This window comes from Elephantulus edwardii, unplaced genomic scaffold (genome assembly GCF_000299155.1).
Source record: "Elephantulus edwardii isolate Elephantulus edwardi_28Jun2011 unplaced genomic scaffold, EleEdw1.0 scaffold00372, whole genome shotgun sequence".
In the NCBI taxonomy this organism is placed as follows: Eukaryota; Metazoa; Chordata; class Mammalia; order Macroscelidea; family Macroscelididae; genus Elephantulus; species Elephantulus edwardii.
This window is the reverse complement of record NW_006400122.1, coordinates 961,308-967,013: the sequence shown is the minus strand read 5'-3', so window position 1 is coordinate 967,013 and position 5,706 is coordinate 961,308.

Below are 5,706 nucleotides of genomic sequence, written 5' to 3'. Positions count from 1 at the left end.
AACTGGCTTTGACAAGCACTGTGGCATTTGAACAAGAACAAACTGGGAGGAGGGTAGAGAGAATAGTGCAACAATGAATTAATGGAAACCCAAAATCTCTGTAAATGTTTATGAAAATTAATAAAATATAATTATAGAAAAAAACTAATAAAATTTAATAATAATAAAAAAAGAGGAGTTCTGATGGCATAGTCAAAAACCGTACATCTCCATAGGTTCTAATCCATCAGCAGCTTTGTGGAATTAAAAGATGGACAGTCTCCTCCTATTAACAATTTACAGCCTTGGACACTCAATGGTTGGTTTCAATGAGTAGGAAGTGAATCAAAAGCAGTGAGTCTTGAATGTGTGACTTAGTTCAGAAGCTCCATTGACACCTGTTCAGCATTGTACCAGCATGCAAGTGTCTGCTGACTGACAAGTGGTGGCTAGACCTGAGATGTACCAGCCAGGACTGAACTCGGGCCTTCACTGAGCTACCTAAGGCTCAAAGGAGGAGCCCTCTCCCCCATTTTATGGCATGGATCGCACCAAGGATTCAGGTAGTTGGCTCAAGGATGCAGAGCTTAGAAATGGAGATGGAATGTGGGGCCTCTTCTCTGGCCCCCAAAACTTATAATAATTTCCCAATTCCTCCTTGTTTCTTACAATTTAATATGAGGAGTGCTAAATTTAAAATTAAGTTAAATGACAATTAAATTAACAGTTAATGTGAGAAGTGCTAGAGCAAACTCGACTATGACACCCAGAGAGCCTTCTACAGAAGCAGCTCTGCACCTTCCCCGGGTGCCCACAATTACAGGCAATTTCATGGGGAGCTGGTGCCGGACACACTGTGCAAGGTTTTAAAGCTCACTTGGCCTCGACTATACTGCAGCATGAAATTTTCTGTTTGCTCCACAACCTCTGAGTTTAGAGCAAAATTGTCACCAGCTGTGCTTTCAACTAACTTTTCTTTTCCGTGGCAGGTGAGGAACAAAATAACTTTGATGATAATGTGGAGGAAACTTTCAGGAACCCCTTCTCCAATGAGAGGTAGTCAAAGTTGCTTGTAATTGTAACTGTTCTTTCCATACCAGCCTCCCCAGGGTTGTATCCCATGGAATAAAGAGATTGAACTGAAGGCCAAAACTCTCAGAAAATGTACAATCAAGCTAGAAATGTCAATAGATGCACCCCATTAATGACATTGAACTGTACCTGTTAGAAAAGACCCCAGGAGAAACTTATTGCTCAAGTCTGAGCCAACTCATTGCTGCCTATACACTGGGCTTCGGAGTCTGTAAATCACACAAAAGTCGACTGCTCATCTTTCCCCCACGGAGCTTCTGGCAGACTTGAGCTGCCACCAGAAAGGTGCAGCCTCTAGGTTAGCAGCACAGCTTCCTCCAGACTCGGCCACCAGAACTCCCTCATGATTTAGTAAACATATATTTACCACAATGAAAAATAGTAGTAACTATTTTTTTAATAAAAACTAAAAAAAAAAATTAAAAGGAACTGAAGAGAAGATAGATATCCAAAGGAGGAATTTGACCTGAGAGATCTCATGCTTGGAACTGTAGAGGATCATTGAAGGAGAAGAGCCCCTCATGAGATGGATGGCACGGCAACTGCGATTGTGGGATTAAGCAGAGCAGAGGTGGTGAGGACGGTGCAAGGTCAGACACGGTTTAGTCCTATGAACTGGAGCTGATTCGATGGCACCTAATAACAACAAATACTTGCATTTGTCCATGTTGTGAAAATGGTGTGCTGTATCTTCAGTATCTGAAACAACTTGTTCTTTTTCTCACTCTGCCTTTGCATATTTCCTTTCCCCACATGCTCACTTCTCAGTCCACCTTCCTTTTTCTTGGTCAACTTCTATTCATCTTTCCAAACCCAATACAGTGAAACCATTCTATGTCCCCAGTGCAGAACTGACTCTACCTCCTCTATGATTCCCTATAGAAACCACCATATGTTAATACATTTATGCAAATACCTGCATATACTTAGCATTTCTTGCTATTAAATTGTAAAAAATTGTGAGGAGGAGGGGAAATAACATAAGCCTTAGGTCACACTGCCTTCGCCCAATGCATTGCATACAATAGGGATGACGATGTCTACTTGAGAAGTGTCTGATGAGGATGGAAATAGAGTGATGTAATGTACTTACCACTATGGCTGACTCATAGTCAGACTCAATACATTTATCCACTCTCCTTTCTTTTACATCCTCCCTCCAAACGCACACTTTTTATCTTTGTGTCCTTAGCATCAAGCAAAAAATCTCAGACCCAGTAGGGATTAAGTACATGCAATGAATGTAGTAACGAAAGACAAATAGGAAGCAACAAATGTTGGCGAGGTTGTGGAGAAACTGGAACCCTTATTCACTGTTGCTGGGAGTGTAAAATGGTGCAACCACTGTGGAAGGTGGTATGGCACTTTCTCAAAAAAGTTGTAAACAGAGATACCATTTGACCCAGCAATCCCACTACTGGGAATATACCCCGAAGAGACCATAACTGACATCCAAGCAGATATATGCAGCTTTGTTCACAATAGCAAGGAGTTGGAAACAACCTAAGTGCCCATCAACAAACGAATGAACAGAGAAGCTGTGGTATATTCACACAATGGAATACTATGCTGCATTGAAAAACAATTGAAAACATTGAAAAAAAACATTGAAAAACAGGAACTCATGCAATATTATTCACAATGGATGACCCTGGAGGACATTATGCTGAGTGAAGTATCCCAGTCACAAAAGGACTAATACTGCATGGTGCCACTGTTGTAGAACACAACTGACCTTGGGGTTGGGGAGATACTGAGAAGGATGGGTTCAATAATGTATACTGCACTGAAACGGATGAGGGAGAAAACTGTTTAAAAGGGATGTGTGATTAGGTATTTCTGTCATGACAGGAGTCTAGAGCAATGGCTACATGATGGAGTGGACCTGGGGGAGGGTTTGTAAAACAATGAAAGAATTTTTCTTTTACTTTTCCAAGAGGGTAGTGTTCTGGGGGGAGACTTGGGTGGGGGGAGAAATGTGCAACAATGAATGAATGGAAATCCAAAGCCTCTGTAAATTTTTACTGAAATGAATAATAAATTTAGATTTTAAAAAATTAAGTTAGAGTGAGGAAGGCAATGGATTTATAACTGCTCATGCTAATAACACTATATCATGGCATGGAGGAGGAATAGTGGAAATGTATCCACATTTACAATATTCTTCTTACCAAAACCATTTATGGAAAATAGGAACTGCAGTGGAACATGTATCTCTGGAATGGAAATGATCATATTGTTACTATTTCTAGACTTAAACTTAAAATATTATATTGTTCAAAATTATTTGTTATATATTTGTTTACATTTTTCCCTTTTTTAACAACTGGGATGTATAGGGAAGAGAAAAGTCCAGAGAATGGCCAAAATTATTGGGGCAGCTATTGCTGCCAGGTTAGGGCCTGTGTCAGGAAAAGGAAGTCTTACTCATATACAGTGCCACCCAAAGGTCATAAAGGAGGTCAGAATTGCTTCCACTGTGGAAAGCTGGGCCACTTCAGTAGACAGTGTCACAGACAAGAGCCACAGAGAGGCAAGGGAGTAGATAGGAAGCTCCCACTCACTTGCTTTAAGTGTGGATTTGAAGGACACTTGGCCAAGGGTGGCCCACATCAGGTCCTCGTGGCTGACAGGACTGACAGGCCCCACCTCCCAGATGGAAACAAAGGAGGATGCTTCAACAATTAGATCCTCCCAGAAGAGTGATGGGTGAGCATTAACATTACTGGTAAGTATATTCATTTTCCCCTGGACACAAGAGCCTACTATTTGGTCCTAAAAGTTTTCTGAGGTCCCAACTCTTCTCACTATTTCTTAGTTGTTGGAATTGATGGAAAACCTCATAAGCAGTTCCTTACTTCACCTCTGCCTTGCATGTGGACTTCCAAGCTGTAAAACAACCCATTGGTAGATGGAATTTGCTCCAGGACTTAAGAACAATAAATGGCATAGTTGTACCTCTACATCTTGTGGTTCCTAACCTCTACACTATAATAGACAAAGTGCTAGTCTATAGGCCTTTTATTGTAAGAACCACCTTCCCTCTGTAACTTGATTTGTGCCACTATTATAACCTCTACTCGGAATATTATTGCTTTTAATTTTTGACTCATGTACTTTTAACTTGTTAGTTAAATTTGTGTCTTCTAGGCTGCAACACTTCCATGATACATCTTCAAGGATATGAACATGTATGGCTAAGCACAATTGATAACAGTGCATCTAAATTCCAAAATCAATCTCCATAATAGTCTATGTGTTTCCTACTGCCAAAGGGGCCCTTTAGAGTAGTGAGAGAAGATCTTCACCCTGAAACCTACAGCATCCTTTTTCAGGAGGAAGTAGCTAAGAGTACGCCGTCCTCTTTTACTTATGAATCAGGGTGAAGTCTCTCTCGGGGAGGATTGATAGGGAATGGCAAAGGACACACTGACAAAGGAGATTAATCAGACCTGGCTTTGACAAGCACTGTGGCAATGCGACAATTAAAACAGGCTTTCAAGCGGGGGAAAAAAAAGAGGAACGAAGGGGGGGGTAGAGAAAATAGTGCAACAATAAATGAATGGAAACCCAAAATCTCTGTAAATGTTCATTAAAATTAATAAAATTTAATAAAAATAAAAAAAACAAAAACAAATGGGAGCTGGCTTTTGAGTCAGAGAAAGAAAGGCAGCCTTAGAAAGCACTTACATGCAGAGGGTGCTGGACCGGACAGACATTCATTACCAAGGAAGTATGGGAACACTGTGAAGCACAGGCCTGGTGGACCTTTCTGGCTCTTGCTCCCAGACCAGCTCGTCCCCTCCAACTGTTCAACCAGCAGATGCTTCCTTCTGGCTTCGCTTCTGATTGTAGGAGTCAAAAAGTTACTCTTGTCTTTTACAGTAATGCACATCAATCGACCTATTAACATTTTGCACCTAGACTTGGATACTAGACCCATCTTCTTGGCAGCTTTCATATAAGTTCAAAATCATAGCCAAATTGATTCCAATTTGCCGTGACACTGTGGGTTCCCAAGTAGAACGGTGCTCCAAAGAGCTTTCAATGGCTGTGACCATTCAGAAGCAGAGCACGAGGGCTCTCTTCCACCGGTAGATCTGAACTGCTCACCCTTTGGTTTAGAAGCTGAGTACAAGCCATTTGATATCGTCTATTGTTGGTATGCATCTTCAAGACCATTCAAACTCAAGCCTAATAAGGCAGGGTAAACCTGTCCCACTGGGTTGCTAGTGAACAGCACCTCAAAAATAAGAACAACCAACACCATTGCCATTGACTCAATGCTGACTGATAAGGACCTTGTAAGACAGTCAGAACAGTCTCATAGTTGACCCTCCTTTAAGAGGCAGCTATTTGCACGGGAGTCAGTTGTCCATCTGTCATCCGAAGAGCAGCTGGTGGATTTGAACAGCGTGCCTTTGGGACAGCAGCACAGCTCATCACCACTAGGCCACAACGTAGAGCTGTCCTACAGGTGTACCAAGCTGCAATTTTTAAACAAGTAGACATCGCATCTTTCTTCGGGAAGCAGCTGATGGGTTTGAACTGCCAACCTTTCAGTTACATCCAAGTCCTTTAACCAACACCTGTGGTCGTCAGGTACCATCAAGTCAGTTCTGAGTCAGCTAACAG